The sequence below is a fragment of the Agelaius tricolor genome, unplaced genomic scaffold, assembly GCF_023055355.1.
Source record: "Agelaius tricolor isolate 1412-34295 unplaced genomic scaffold, bAgeTri1.0.p SCAF_71, whole genome shotgun sequence".
NCBI lineage: Eukaryota > Metazoa > Chordata > Aves > Passeriformes > Icteridae > Agelaius > Agelaius tricolor.
This window is the reverse complement of record NW_027269331.1, coordinates 569,175-584,485: the sequence shown is the minus strand read 5'-3', so window position 1 is coordinate 584,485 and position 15,311 is coordinate 569,175. Positions and strand designations below refer to the sequence as shown.

The window sequence follows — 15,311 nt, the reverse complement described above, 5'->3', positions numbered from 1 at the left end:
GGGCTGAAAATGCATTCCGGGGAAATCTAGGAATGCTCACATCTGGAGATATTCAATGAAGTCATTCTGGTTAACGGCTTTAAATTAATGAGATGTAGGCACAACCTTTAGGCCATCTTAATATGCTTTTGTCCCAGCATCTCCTTGGTTTTATTAAGATTTTAATAACTTTTTAAGCAGGGGAATTATGTCTGGTATTGACTGAGTTATGGCTAAGTTAGAAGCCAACGAGTCTGGGACCTGAGAGTTCATTTAATTCCTGGTTCCAGATTTGATTGTCACAGACTGCTTTTACTCTCCTCAAAAGTTACAGCCTCTTTTTGGGCTGGAATCTCTGTGTGCAGTTGATTTTGAGGACAATGGTAAATGAGGGCTCTCATCTCTGTTCCTTTACCCAGCCTCAGGCACCCACTGCTCTGGGATGCAGGGGTGAGTATCTCTCTGTCCTTGGCAAAACCTGTGCCAGGAGAAGGAGCAAACTCTTGGATCCTCATGGAACAGGAGGGGGAGAGAGGTGGGGCTGCAGCAGAGATGAAGTTGGAAAATACAAGGAAAGCTGTGTAGCTGAGTAATGGAAACTTAAGGGGAAAGCTGAAGGGGAGGAGGTGAAAGTGAAATGAAAAGTGAGAGGGAAGGGAGGATAACAGAAGGATGATGTGAGCTAAAAACCAAGGCGAGGAACAGAACAGCTGAATAAGGGCTTGAGAGGGAAAGTGTGCAAGTTGTTGCCACTTTGGGGCTTTTTAGGAAAGGAGCCTCAATTTTATGCAAGAATAAAGAATGAAATGTGAGATTCAAAGTAATGTTGGTTGGGATGTGCTGGAAAGGGAATAAAGTGATTTAGGAAGGAAAGTATTGGCAAGGAAAGTAAATATTGGCACAGAGTGAAAGACCAGAAGTGATGAGTGAATACAAGTAGGGATGAGAAGCAAACTGGGACACAGAAAGAAACCAAATGGCTTTTTTTGGAGCAGGGACCAAGGCAGTGGCAGAAAGGAAGGAGGACACCAAGGGAAAGGAAACAAAACACCACAGATTCAGTTCTTATTTTGGAAAAGAAGGGGTGGGGGGAAGGAAGGGCAGAGGAGAGGTCTGAGAGGACCCTGAGTTCAGCTTCCCCCGTCCTGGGGGTGTTCAGGCAGGAAAGAGGGGCCCATGGCAGCTCCACATTCCTGTTTCCTTGGCCGCCCCCATCCTGCTCCTTTCTGGCACTTTGATGTGTGGCATGGATTTCCAGATCCATGAGGAAACCTCCTTCCATGGGCATGGCAGGCTAAACTGGGGCATCTTTGATCCAAGCACTGCCCAGGACAGGGAGATGGAGCACATTAATTCCAACATGTGTGTGTGTCACTGCTCTCAGTAAAGAATTTTTCCTTAATATCCAATCTAAACTTACCCTCTCTCAGTTTGATTGTGCATTTGGACCTTGATGCAAAACACTCTTACCCAAATTCACTGTTATTCTCCAGCACCATCTGCACTATGGCTAGGATTTGAATAAATTTAAAGAACCCTTCCATTTTTGTGACTAAAATGTTGCTATTTAATATTCCCCAGTTTTCCTGCTGCACTTCCCCCGTGTCTAGATCAGGCAAGGGCTCTGTGACAGCTTTAGCATATTTGCAAAAATGAACTGATTCTTTTTTTTTTCTTTTTTTCAATGTACATACTTTGAATAAAATATTCATTCCCTCTCCATTTTGGATGGAATTCCTACTTTTTAAACACATTTTCCATTGATTGAAGTTTCTCCTGTCTGGCATTCTCCGGTAGTACCAAAGGGAGGATATGGTGAAAAATATGACGAGTCCCACACCCAAATATTTCAGTGGAGATCATGGTTTGAATCCATCCACCAAATCCTGCCCTGTGGTAGCTTTTCCTGGGAAATCCATGGCATGTTTGTGGTGTGTGCCATTTGGAAAGTTTGTGGATGCATCTATTGCAATGACCTCTTCCCCAGTTCTGTGGTGCTCACATGAAATTTCACCGTAGCTGCCAGCACCTCTGGGAAAATAGAACATCGCCCAACTAAAGAGCAGAGAGAGGAGCAAGCCTCAGAATGGAAGCTCAGCAGGAGACAAAAATCTTGTTATCTTGTTTCTCTGAGTGGAGTAGTCCAGGGGGCTGGGCCCTAGGCGTTATGAGAGGGTCAGAAAAGGGGATCTGTCAGAAATGCAAAGAGATTTTGCTCGGAGGAGCTGTTCCATACCTGAGTGGAATCTGCAGCACTCAGGGCTGCAGGGAATAGCTCAGCTCCCCAGGGTTTATGAGGCAGCATCCTCTTGCTGCCTCAGTGTCTCACTGGCTGCACATTTACCCACCTGAGTGGGTAAGGATGGCATCATTTACATTTGCAAGACCCAGCTTTTATTTTTCTCCAGGAGAGTTAACAGCCCTGACAAGATTTTCCAGCTGCACAGTGGCTTCATGGAGGGGAAAAGCCCATTTCAGCATCCCCTGCCTCCTTTGCATATTAAACAGCATTGCTGGGGAGGGGGGCATTCAACCTCTGTCTCATAGGGTGTGAATCTGAATTACTCACAATATTTAGATGTAAGCACTCTCAAGCCTTTGGAGAAGAGTGGAAATTAAGTTTTATAAAACCCCTGGTGCTTTGCCTCTTTTAACATAATACCTTTTATTTTTGTTGTTGTGCTACTTTTATTTTTTACTTGATGGGGGCCCTGTTTATTTTTTGTAACTCTACTACTTTAAAATAAAATTTTATAATACATATAGCCCATGCTTCATAAATCCAAATGCTGGAACATGGAAATAGTTTTTAGAACAACATTAAGGATGATCTGTCTTTTTTATGTGTGCCAAAGGCACCACAGTGATGTTTTAGGTAATGCACCATAAGTTTGCCAGTGCAGCAGACCCCAGGGAAATTATTATAACAATAAAGCACATATTTAAAGAAAGATTTTTAAGATTTTTAGAGCTGTGTTGCAAAAATAGATATAGAGTAATTGTATAATTACTATTTTACTTTTTTTTTGGGAGGTGTTTTTTTTTTTCTGAGAGAGAGGACTTCAAGTCAGGCTCTGATTTTATGGGAGCAATTTTCCAGGGACAGATTACTCTGGGAACATTCCATAGCACAGAACCATCTTTTTGTGGGATAATCAGGCAGGCAGAGATCTACTGCCAGAAGCTGCCCTTGCCCCTATGTGCTTTGAATTGTACCTGTAAGTATTTGCAGGCACAGAGGCTAATCCCGAAAAGTGGGAGCACAACACCTTGAATAATTTATTGCAGATGGCTTGGGCAGGCTGCAAGTTGCACAGACTCCTAAAAGCCAAGGCATTTCCTATCAGCACGTGGACACTGCTCCACAACCAGCCCCTGCAGCACAAGGCACGTTCTGCACAAGGTGCACTGTGCTGGCTGAGGGAATCTGTGATTAATCACCACCAAGCCTGAATAATGCAAAGGAAGCACTTTCATAACAGAAGTCTCCACATGAAGAAAAAACTTCATTTCTTTAAGAAAGAATAAATCTTTAAGTGATTTGATCTTTAAAACTCCCTTGCTGCTCGCAGATGATTTGGATATGGGAACATCTCCAGCACATGCATGATTCAAAGACTCTTTTCAAATAAAGTCTTTTGATGGAATAAGGGAATTAAACATCAAACCCAACATCTCCCAATTGCCAAAGAGTCCTTGGTGTGACAGCTGGTCAGCTGAGCAGCAGAGAGCTGACAGCTCCATCACTCAGTTCATTACCCAAATGTTTCAGAACACGAGATGATTTTATTAAACCAGGGATGTCTGAGAGTTGTTAAGAAAACCAGCAGAAAATGCTCCCTAAAAGCAAAAAAGAAAAGACCAAAATTGTGTTTGGCACTCTGGATGGAGCCATACAGCTTCTAGCTGAGCTTTGCTTTTTTTTATTATCCTAATGCCACAATATAATTCTGTGTGCTAAGGAAAAATCAGTCTCACTGCTAGAACATCAAAGCAAGCCCAGGCCATGCTGTGTTTTAAATAAAAGGACAAACCTTTGGTCTCTCCATTTCCTCCTTGCTGGAAAGCTGCATCAGCAATCTTCCAAAGGCTTGAAATGTGGAAAACACTTTATTTTCATTTTTACAAATTCCACTGGTTTTCAGATGGTTCTCACATCTCTCCATTTTCAGCAGAGAAAAAAAAAAAAGAGGGAGAAAATGAATTAATTTAAGTTTGCATTACTATTGTACAACCCTCCTGATTTTTTATGTTTAATTTGATGGATGTCATGGGGCAGGTTGGGTAGAGTTCATGTCACAATCTCCCAAGTTCATCTGGATTTAGGTAGGGCATGTGGCAAGATTCCTTCCAGGGCAGAAGCACCATGAAATTCATTTTTACATCTTGGTGTAAAAAATGCCCAGTGTCCACATGAGGAGATTTTGAAGATCTCCAGCCCTTTGGAGATGTCCCAGGAGATGACCAGGAAACACCTGCAAAAACAAACAGTGGATTGAGGCAGCAGGAGTTTGCCAGTCAGAAACTTCTGGATGGTATTTTCAATTTTCTCCTGCTCTTCATTTCTTGCCAGTTCTCACACGCTGATCGAAATGTGTTAAGGACCAGCAGCAATTTCTTATATTAATAAGCTAACTCGGCTCCCTGCTGCAGCTTGATTGAACCAAAATGAGTTCTAAATGCCTAATAATGTACTTTTACTGCCTTTTCTGGAATTCAAACCTTCAGTCTGCCTCTGCTCACACTTCTGGGGAAGGATTTTCCCTGATATCCAACCTATCCCTCTGCAGAGCCTTCCAGCACTCCCACCCAGACTGGAGTCATCTGGGAGTTAAAGGGTGCCCTCATTTCCCTTTTCTGAAACAGTTCAGCATTTCAAAGATTTCATTTGCTACAGTGGATATGAAGGCAATGGTTCCTCTCAGGAAATACTCCATATTTTGTGCAAGAGAGATGAAATAATCATCAGGGAGCAAAGAGGAATCAGAATGAAGCTTTACAAGATATCCATACGCAGAAAAGTGTGAAATTTCACACTTCCATGTTCTAACTCTTTTATTTAAAGAAGCTTAGTGTTTGTTCTCCTCTCAAAGCCATTTAGCTGATTTCTATTTAATGCTCTCTCAAATCCCAGGTGGTTTTCTGTACAGGTTTCACTGAGCAAGAGGTTTTTTGATGCAGCACAGAGCTCAAGCTGGCTCCGTTCCCCTCAGGAAAACCAACATTTCCAGAATGTTCCTAGGCTAGGGAGGAGAGCAGATCTCCTCTGCAGGGGCTGGGTTTGTAAGGAAAAGGGTTTTGGGGAGGTTTGGAGTGCCCAAGGGAGGGCTGGAGGTGGCACTGGGCTGGGGACAAGGTGGGGATGGGGCAAGGCTGGGACTGGGTGATCCTGGAGGGCTTCTCCAGCCTCAGTGGCCCCGGGATTCTCTGGTAATGGACTCAGCACTGCTCAGTGTCCCTGAGCCTTTTCCAAGGGGAAATGACGCGTTCGTTCTGTTACTGACCCTCAGCTCTCCCTGATTTCACCAGCATTGCTGCCAGAGCAGGCAGTGCTGGGGCTGTCCAAAGGCCAGGGCAGTTCCTGGAAAGCCCTTCCATGTGGGATCAAACCCCAGCCTCACCGCCAGGCAGCTCCAGGGGAGCTGGGCACTGCCCTCCCACTCATCCCAGCCTGAACCTGCAGGGGTTCTGTGCCTGCTGGACCCTGGGCTGGGCTTTGCCATGGCATTTGTGACATCCCAGGCAATCCCCTGGCAGCTGCGGCCCACACTGAGCTCAGGCTGCCACCACATTCCATGGGGACACTTCTGAGCCCACAGGTTCCTTCACTCAGCACCTCCTGATGAGCACTGAGGGGCAGGAGGAATGGAGAAGGTTCCTAAGGGGTGGGTGGCCAGTTCTTCCTAATTCTCATGGGAACAGATATCCAAAACCTGTTGCCAGGGTGGCTTTAAAAACTGCAGACATCACAAGTGAATAAATAAATAAGTAAGTACCAGGATAGGGTGATTTTGCCGTGGCAGCAGGTTCCACAGCAGGCTCTGCTTGCTCTGGGAAGTGGCTGCACAAGTGCACAGAGACGCAGAGCGTGGCAGGAGCCCCGAGCCAGCTGAGATCCTGCAGGACACAAATGGAATGCAGGCGGCGGATGATCCTCAGCTGAGCACAAGCTGCAGGGTGAAACATAAGCTTCAATCGACTCCTGGAAATAATTTGAGCCCAATGCCATAAGTGCCTTAAATGAAATCCCTCTCCAGAGCAGCCAATCTAAACCATTAGACATATGTCACGTCGTGAGCCGTAATCGCCGCCAGAGTGGTGTGTGTGCACAGCGTTCCATTTGCAAAGGGGATGCATTGCACTGGGTAATTTCACCATTTCTCAGCGTTCCGTGCCTCAGAAAACACAGTGAGAGCAAAGCTGGTGTTGTCACACCGTGCTGTGGCACACAGCCCTCTGCCAGCGGCTCCCCTGCCCCACTGCAGCCTCCCCCTCTTGCCTGAGCATTCATTGCTGCTCCGGGACTTCAGAAAGTTTCAGGAGCAGCAGAGAATCTCCAAGGACCTCCCAGCATTAACAAGCAGCCTCAGTTCCATGCCCTCACCCCAAAAGAGAGCCCGGTCAGTTCTGCCAAAAAACATAAACCTGTTCAAATGTGTTCATGGAACACCCTGAGTGGGAAATGTGGCACACACCGAGGAAAACTGAGCAAGGAAAAGTAGCAGCTGCATGTTTAAATTTGTTTTGAAATTTAAGTTGTTCAATCAGGAGGTTGGTGGTAACACATGGAAATGATGGCCATTATGTGCCATCATTTGTTTCATCAGTTATGGAAATATTTAATTGAATTGAAGCCATCTTTACACACTGTACTAATTACAGCTTCCTCTTCACGGCAAGGGTATTTTATGGACTTTTGATGGAAATTATGAGGCTAAAAATAACCCCTACAATATTTATGCCCAGTAGCATAAACTTTCATGTTTTAAAAATATCAGTAACAATTTAGTGACTCAGATATTCACCTTGTGGGGCCTGGAGATATTGTATCAGTTTTTCAGATAATTGTATTTTTCTTTCTTTAATGTTTTAATTAATTTTTTAACACAGTTTTAACCCCTGGGTAAAATTACCCAGGATTTTCCTGCCAGTTTTCAAAGTACATATCTACCTTCCCTATCCATAAGTGTAATGATTACAACTAATAACTTTAATATAATAAATGTAATAGCTGTAACTACCATCTCTAATCAGTGCCAATAATTCCTGATAAAGCTATTCCCAGTGAAGCTGCTGCAGTGGAATGTCCCAATCTGAGTGTGATTTGTGGTGAAGAACATTCTGAGCTCTCTTTTGAGGGAAGCATTACAAAGAGAAAGTGTTCCTAGAGTTGTTTGAGTTCCCATCCCATATTTCTCTTGGAGCTGTGTAATTTAGCACTTGATGTACAGTTGTCATCAGGTGCAGCAGTGCTTTGTTTACACTTGGTGCCTTAATATTTGCAAATGTAGACATTGGATAAGGCATTCTTCAGACTCAAATGGCCCTCAGAAGATGGAGGAATAGAAATGTTCCAGATTGATAATTACCAGGGAAGCTTTAAACTGCAGGCACCTCCAGTAAGTGTCTGTTCAAGAGCCAGCCATCATTATGATGAGGAAATGTGGCAGCTCAGAGCACAGGTGCTGATTAAACATTGCTCACAGAGAGGAACTGTTGGAAAATCTGCATCCCCCCACCCTTAAGAGCATCATCTCACATGAGCTCCTCAGACATTGCACTTCCCAGGACTGGAAATGTGCCTTGGTTTTCTCTAAAACAGCTGCTGCCGAGGCTGCAAGGTAAATACTAGAGAATGGCAGCCCATTTTCTCTCTGTCCCTTCCTGGTACCTGAGGAATTAAGGATGAAACTGCAGTAATGGCACTTAAAGGGAGGCAGGATAATGATGCAGCAGCACGGGGAAAATAAGCTGCTGTAAGGTTTAAAGAAAATCCTGAGCAAAACCTGCACATTTCCTCGTGTCCCCCAAACACCAAATGTGTGTCTGGAGCTTCAGGAGAATCAAAGCCAAGGATCCAGTGGGAAACCTGGAAACATTTGGGTTTATATCCTTCCTCCAGGCCAAGGAAAGCTAAAGGGGGGGATTTATTTCTTATCATGAAAAACAGTCAAATCACTTATGTCTCTTTGCAGTTTTTATTATTTTTAAACTTCAGGTTTATCCTCCCTTAATACCAGGCCTGGCACGATCTGGGGAGAAGGAAGGATGGGGACAGCCACAGGCAAAGTCCTGTCCAGCTTAGCTGGATGGTTTTAAGCCTTTTTCCCGGAGTGAGAGGAGCCCCTGCAGCCTCAGAGAAATCTGCCATCAGCAATTGTTGGGATGGAAGGCAAAGCCAGAGTTCCCCCTGGCCTCGTGCAGAGCGTGTGCCAGCAGGAGCTGCTGTCGTTTCGGATCCCTAATGTTTGAACTCCTGATCAGGACAGGATTTTTGCATGGTTCCGAGTGCCAAGTGTGCCCAGCAGTTTCCAGATGGGGGATCTGCTGCAGCCCTGGGGCTTCCAGGCATCCCCCATGGCCATCATTCCTGGCTGGACAGGCAGCTCTGCCTTCAGGGCAGCTGGAGCAGCTGGAATCCAGAAACACAGCAGCCAAAGACCAAAGCTGGAGCTTAAAATGTCCCCCCTGCCAACTTTAACCTCCCTCCAGCACCTCCTCTCTGGAAGGGATGTACTTTGGGACAGTCTGTGATCTGATTTATCCATGCTTTTTCAGGATAAACTCGGATTTCTTCAGCTTCAATAAAGACCTTACATTCCTAAGCATCTTAGAGATAATAGTGCTTAATGGGCACTCAGGAAAAGATAGACTGTGTCATTTTTAAAGATATAACCCTGACATTTATGCACAAAAACGCTGTTTGCTAATTAGCACTCATTTCAAAGCATTGTCTTGGATTTTGAAATGCCTTTCTATTCCTGGCTAACAGCTGGAGAAAAATGGCTCTTCCTGAAGCAGTTCCATTGCAAATGCAAGCTCCCAACTGCTCTGTAGTGGGGCCATCTTCCCTCCCCTCAGGGCTCCTCTCTGGGGTAGCTTTCAGGGCTCTGTCTAGTGAATGTTTCTGTTTCCAAGGCTCATCTGCTGTCAGAGTGCAGAAAAACCTGGTTTATTGCTGCATCCTGGCAGTGTCACCTCCTGCAGCCACTGCACAGGGCAGTGTAAAGCACTTTTTGTACAGATATCCTCCTCATTTAACCAGGTGTCTGTGTCAAAGCAGCGGCAGAACCCCCTCTGAATTCAATTTTCCTTGCTGTTGTTTTAGGGGTCTCTGTGGTTTCCTTGGGTTTGAGGTTTCCTCAAGTGAAAGGTACAACTGCTTTGTATCTGCCAAAAAAAAAAACAACCTCACCATATTTGTAAGCTATGGAATACTTTTGAGATGGACTCAGATAAAAGCAGCAAACAAAAACTCCAGCAGTGCCATGGGTCATTCAGCCTTCATCCCACCAGCTTGCTTTCCGCTCTTCTCATCTGCTTCTTTATTTCTGTCAAATTCTTTTCCTCTTCCTTTACGCCTTAATATAAGCATTGATTTTGTTTGTTTGTTTGTTTGGGGGTTTTTTTTGTGACTGTTCCTTCCCCTCTGCTTTCCTGTTGCCCCTCCATTTCCAGCAGCAGCCTGCAGTCCTGCACACCGTCAGCAGTGAATGTGCCAGCATGTCTGGGTGTCTCAGAGGGAAATCCTCTCACTCAGACACTCAGGCAAAGCAGACCTGTGAAGCAGGGCTCTGAAAGACTCACAAAGGCAGGAGAAAGCAAGTTTCTTTTCCAGAGAGACCATTTAAGCTGTTACAATGCTCAGCCATGAGGGAATTTGATCAAACCCTGCTGGAATCAGGAGAAATGTTTGGAACAGCCCACAGCCCATGGCCCAGTGCAGGCAGAGGGAAATATAAAATGTAAAGGAGAAAAGCAACACTTTTAAAACTTCCTATCAAATTGAGAGCTTGCACCTCGAAAATCATGTTTTAGTTCCTGCCTGATGTTGCAAGAGATACCTAAATCAGGTCAACCAGATTCTTTTGCTGTTTGTAAAAAGGAAGAAGTTCATTACTTAGAAATTCTGTACCATGAATCATGCCAATTGTGCCTTTGGGAACCATCTCCACTTGCAAGCTGAAGTGAAATAAATCCCATTGGAAAAGGCAGATCCTTGTATCTTAATAAGCTCAACTTTTTCTATATATACATACACACATGTATTTTTATCCCTCTGCTTACAAAGGATCAAATCAGGGCTGAATGCACCTTTCTGGAGTGCAGATAATTATAAAAACCTGCTCTGGCTCTCACGGGGGGATATTTTGGGTGGAAAATAACCATTTTTATTTAGCCCAAAGTGGGATTTGTAGGCAGTTTTGTCTCTGGTCATTCAGCACCACCCATGCTGCATGAAAAGGACAGAAAGGCTGAGTCCCTCTGAGAGTTCAGCAAAAAAAATCAAGCAAAATTTGAGCAGCCTTGTTACAGCTGCAGGCAAAACCTTCAGAAAAGCAGCTGGAATAAAACCACGTCTGGAACATGGAGCTGGATTTTGGATAGGCAGTTTGGAACAGAGGAGATACCACATGTGACAAATAGGCAGGGACCTTGCTATAAACAAGCCTAGTCTTCTTAAAAAAATCCCCTTTGCTGAGTTTGATTCTTGGGGCTCATCCCCTCCCCTGGTCAGGGTTTGGGTTCTGGGCCTGTCCCAGGTTTCAGCTGCCCACAGCCACAGGAAGGAGAATTAAACCATCCCCCAAGCCCAGAGCCAGCCCTGCATTTATTACACTTTAAAATTCCTCTGTTTGGCTACAGATTTCTTACAGTCTTGAGAAGCTTGCAATCTACAGGGACAGGGAGTTATTTGGGGTAAGGGAGGCAGAAATCCAGGGGGGTCGAGAGCAGGGATTTTGCCTTTCCGTGCTCACCACCTTTCCCTGGGGATTCTGATGGCTGGGAACAAGGAGGGGAAGGTGCAGGAAGGGCAAGGGCAGAGCCCTGGGTTGTGTTTGGGTGCACCCTAAAAGCAGGAGCCCCCAGATGGGTGATGGGTTCCAGGGGGCAGTGATCCCGGAGCTGGCAGGGGCAGGGCAAGGACAGTGACATGTGGAGCACAGGGTGGGTGGAGCCCAGGAGGGATGCAGGGATCAGGGATGCCAAGGGGCTGGGAGAGGGTGGGGATGGGCTGGAGCAGAGCACAGTGCACGGAAGGCTTCCAAAGCAGCTTTTGAGCAGCTTGGACAGGGAGTGGTGCTGGGAACGTGGCTCCCGGCTCCAGTGGGTGTACAGTGAGGATGGCAGCAGCTCCTGCTCCCAGGGCTGCTGCAGGCTCAGCAGAATGCTGATGGGCTCAGGGTGGGCTCTGCCAGCCACTCACAGCCCTGTGCTCCAGCCCCAGGAGAGCCTGGGAGGCAAACCCTCTGCAGCCTGCAGGATGTGCAAATGCAAATTGCTGTACTGCTCCTTACTGGGCTGGGGCTGTTCACCACGCTTCTGAGAAACCTCTAGTGCACATCCACAGAGCAGAGTAGCTGATGGGTGCTGTCCAAACCAGAGCTAGCAGCCAGTTTCTGGATTGCACTCTCAGAGAGGTGACTTTGCAAAGGAAGATGCTGCTAAACTGTGAGCAGTGATTATTTTCTGGGCAGATGAGTGTGGTGAGTGCACAGGTACTCCCAGCTGGACACCACATGGCACAGGAGAATCTGTCCTTTGCTTAGAGATAAGGATGGGAAAATATGTTTGGAGAGGGTTCCCAGTAGCAGGTGTTTCAGTGCAAGTGGAGCTCTGTCAGAGGGAATTATCTGGAGGAAAACATCTTCCTCAGCGCTGCTTTGCTGTGCCCTGCTCCTTTTTGAGCCTTCCATCTGGCCCCAGCCCCACTGAGTGCCTGTGATCCAGACCCCTCTGGAATCCACAGCCCTGTCAAAGAGGCCCAGGGCAAACCTTGTGCTCACTTGGTTTCTTGAATCCCCCACATTAGCCTGGCAGCAGCAGCAGCAGCAGCAGCACAGAGCTCACAGCCACTGGGATTTCAGCCCTTCTTTCCCTGCAGTGCCTGCCAGGTGGGTTCCAATGAGTTCCCATGCACCTCCCGGGGTTCCCTGTGGAAGGAGGGGAGGCTGCTCGGAGCAGAATCCCTGCAGGAATGGATGTCCAGGTGTTTGTGGGAGCCCTGCTGGCCAAGCACCTGCCAGTGCTGGCCCTGGGCTGCCCCTGGGAGCTGTGGGAGGGAGCAGCATGCAGCAGGGCCTGTGCTTCCACATGGCTGCTTCCATGTGCCAGCCGTGCCCCAGCTGACACCCAGCCCGGGAAAATTCCTCCTCTGAGCCAGGACAGGAAACGTGGGCACCAACCATGCACAAACAGGGGTTTAGCCTCAGCTAGAAACAGTCACAAGCTGTAAAATCCCCCACTGGGGATGGGTTCAGCCCTGACCTTTGCTGAAACTCCCTCAGTCCCTGATGACTCCTTGAAATGGAAATATTTGCCTGCCTGGGAGAGCTGGAGGAGCTTTTCCAGGTGTGCCTGCTGAAGTGTGCTGTGTAGCTGTGACGTTTCCCTTGCTGTGGGGATTTTTGTGCTCAGAGAGTGAATGGAGCTGATGCTGTCACTGACTCATGTGGCTCGGCCCCTTTTGGCACAGCAGCTGGACCCAGGCTGTCATTCCCTCTTATCTTCCACTGCTCAGTGCCAAGGAGAGGCAGATACTGGCTTTCCCTTCATCCTTGAAGAAACCACGTTACAAATGATGTGCTGTAAGGGAAAAGTCAGTTCTGCCACTGAGCAGCCTTTGGTCTGCTGTGGAGGATTCACTCTCTGACTGAGGGAGGAGGGAGCTGAAAGGGAGGACTCCAAAATTTACAATTTTTGCCACCTAGGTGCTACCAGCAGCCCAACATGAAAGCCAGTGCTTGTTTTCACACTCAGCAATAACAGCTTCATTACTGGAACATCATTTATATTGAGTTAACATCGATTTCTTCTTCCTTCCTTCCCTTGTATAATGCTGTGCTTAATTTGTTTTTAAAATGTTATACAGTAATTACTTTATTCAAATGAATCATCTGACAAACTGGTTCTTCATCAAACTTGTCACTTACTCTGCTATTTTTCTTTTAACCTGGACCTTACAATAAATTCTGAGCTTGGCTGTCAGTCATCAGCAGAAGAAGGAGAACAGACTATTTATGGGATTGTTGGATTTCATTAGGGATGTATGGATGAAAATGCTCCAGCACAGCTTGTTTGTGATGCAGATTTACCCAGTCATTCAGCTCCTTTTTAGCAGCTGAATGGGCCTGAACAGAAGAATCAAGCTCAAATAGGTACAGCCCGAGCCTTTTCAATGCAATATCCCCCAGCTCAGTCGCAGTGAGGAATTACTGCCTCCACAAACTCCCTGGCTGTGGGACTGGATGAGCTTTAATGCCCCCTCCAACCCAAACCATTCCATGATTCCAGGTTTTCTCCAGGGTATCTCCCCAGCAAATAAATCCTGAGTGCTCTCCCGCTCTGTTCATGTGTGCAAAAGGAACCTGGAAGTGTGTGCAGAGTTTTGATTTGTTTGCTCAGAAAACACACCCACACAAAACTTCCCCTCTTTCCCTCCCTGCCCTCCTGCTGCCCACTGGGCTTGCACTCTTCTCCAAAAGGAAAAATCCTGCCGAATTCTGCTAATGAAGCATAAATAGGTCCTGGTTATACATCATTAATTCAAATTAATCTTCATTTAATAGGCAGTTGATTAGAGGGATGGAAATGGTTCTGGCCCTAGAATGAGGAAGTGCTTGTGTACATCCAGGTATGAAGGTTGCCTCAAGGGTGGCTGGATGAAGTAGTTTTAATTAATTAAAAAGAAGAAGAAGAAGAAGGAGAAAGTGATGGAATGCACAGTAATAATTTCTGAGGTGGAAGGGATTTTGGCCAAGATGAAATGGCAAAATACCCATCCTATTGGAAGTGGGGAGGGATTGTGGGCGCCCTTATTTCCAGGTGATCTCAGGCTGTCCTGTGACATCCACCCTCCCTGGTGGAGCAATGCTCTGCTGCTTGCAGCAGGGATTCCAGGAAAACTCAGCACTGGAACCTTTCTGGCCCAGGCCCAGGCTGGCATTGCAGCTGACTGAAAAGAATTGTCTTCCTTGGGTGAAATGAGGGAAAGATAATTGAATTTAACCACTAAACTTGCTGGGATCATAGTTGGAATGAGGAATTACAGGACTGGATCTGAAAGGACAGGCTTTAGATTTTATTCCCTTCAGATGATCTGGAGTTTGCAGCTCTGGAAAATCCTGGTGATTTTTTGCATTCCACTCAATGTTTTGGTTCCAAATCCTGCACTTAGGCTGGTTTTGGGGCTGGTTTTGTGTATCACACTCTTTTGTAATCACTTGGATGTTTTCTGAGGAAGAGGGAAGAAGTCTTTAGGGTTCTGATACCTGCACATTGTACACGAGAAATCCATGGAGTGTACAAGAAAATTGCTGAAGCTGGCAGATTTTTTAAGCCATGTCCAGGCATTGCTCTGTGTGGGTTCAGGAGACAAAATAATGCTGTTTATTCCAGGGATAATATTACCAGAGTGGGGTTGGTATCCTCCAGGGTCTTCATTGCTGGATTAAAATTCAAACCAGGTTTGATTCCAGTGTGTTCCCATTTCTGATGGTCAGCTAATGACTGCTCTGTTCCTACATGGGTGACATCAAAACTGCAGGAGGTTGCAGCATGAGCTGAATGCACTCAGATGGCCAGAAATTACAGAGAGAGGGGCCTCAAATTTAACATGGGGAAATAAGTAAGTGAGAAATCCAAAGTATTCTCTCGTGACTTGCACTAAATGAGTAAATTATACTTGCAAAATCAAGCAGTGAAGCTGGAGATTGCTGTTTGGAGGAGCTATTTTTTGAAATCAGCTCTGTGTGCAGTGCATTCCTCCAATCCCACTGCCCCTGGACAGTGGGAATGTGCTGCTGGCATAATAAGGTCTCCAGAGGCTGGAGGGAGTGGCCATCCCAGTCTACTGGGACAGGCTGTGGCCTTGAGACACCTTCCCCATCCCAGGATACACTGCAGGGAAAACCATTACACTTCCTAGATTTGGGTTATTTACGGTCCCCTTTTGGAAAGCTTGCTGCTGTCCACAGGTTCAGCTCCTTTTCCTTGGAAAAAGCAAAAATATTCCCCTGTCCCTGAGCAAACAGCAATGACCAACAGCTGCTGAGGCTGAGGAGCTGCCTGGGGTTTAGGAGAAAGCAGAGGGAGCACAGAGCTTGAGGGGG

General features: G+C 46.3%; 2 protein-coding genes across 7 annotated transcripts in view; one reads left to right on the top strand and one right to left on the bottom strand.

Moving 5' to 3' along the window:
• LOC139585286 (uncharacterized) overlaps nucleotides 1-15,311 on the bottom strand; it is a 445,268-nt gene that overhangs the window by 70,883 nt on the left and 359,074 nt on the right. The gene's annotated exons all lie outside the window — the stretch shown is intronic.
• Nucleotides 1-15,311, top strand: part of GRIK1 (glutamate ionotropic receptor kainate type subunit 1) — a 102,757-nt gene that overhangs the window by 31,127 nt on the left and 56,319 nt on the right. The window lies entirely within an intron of this gene.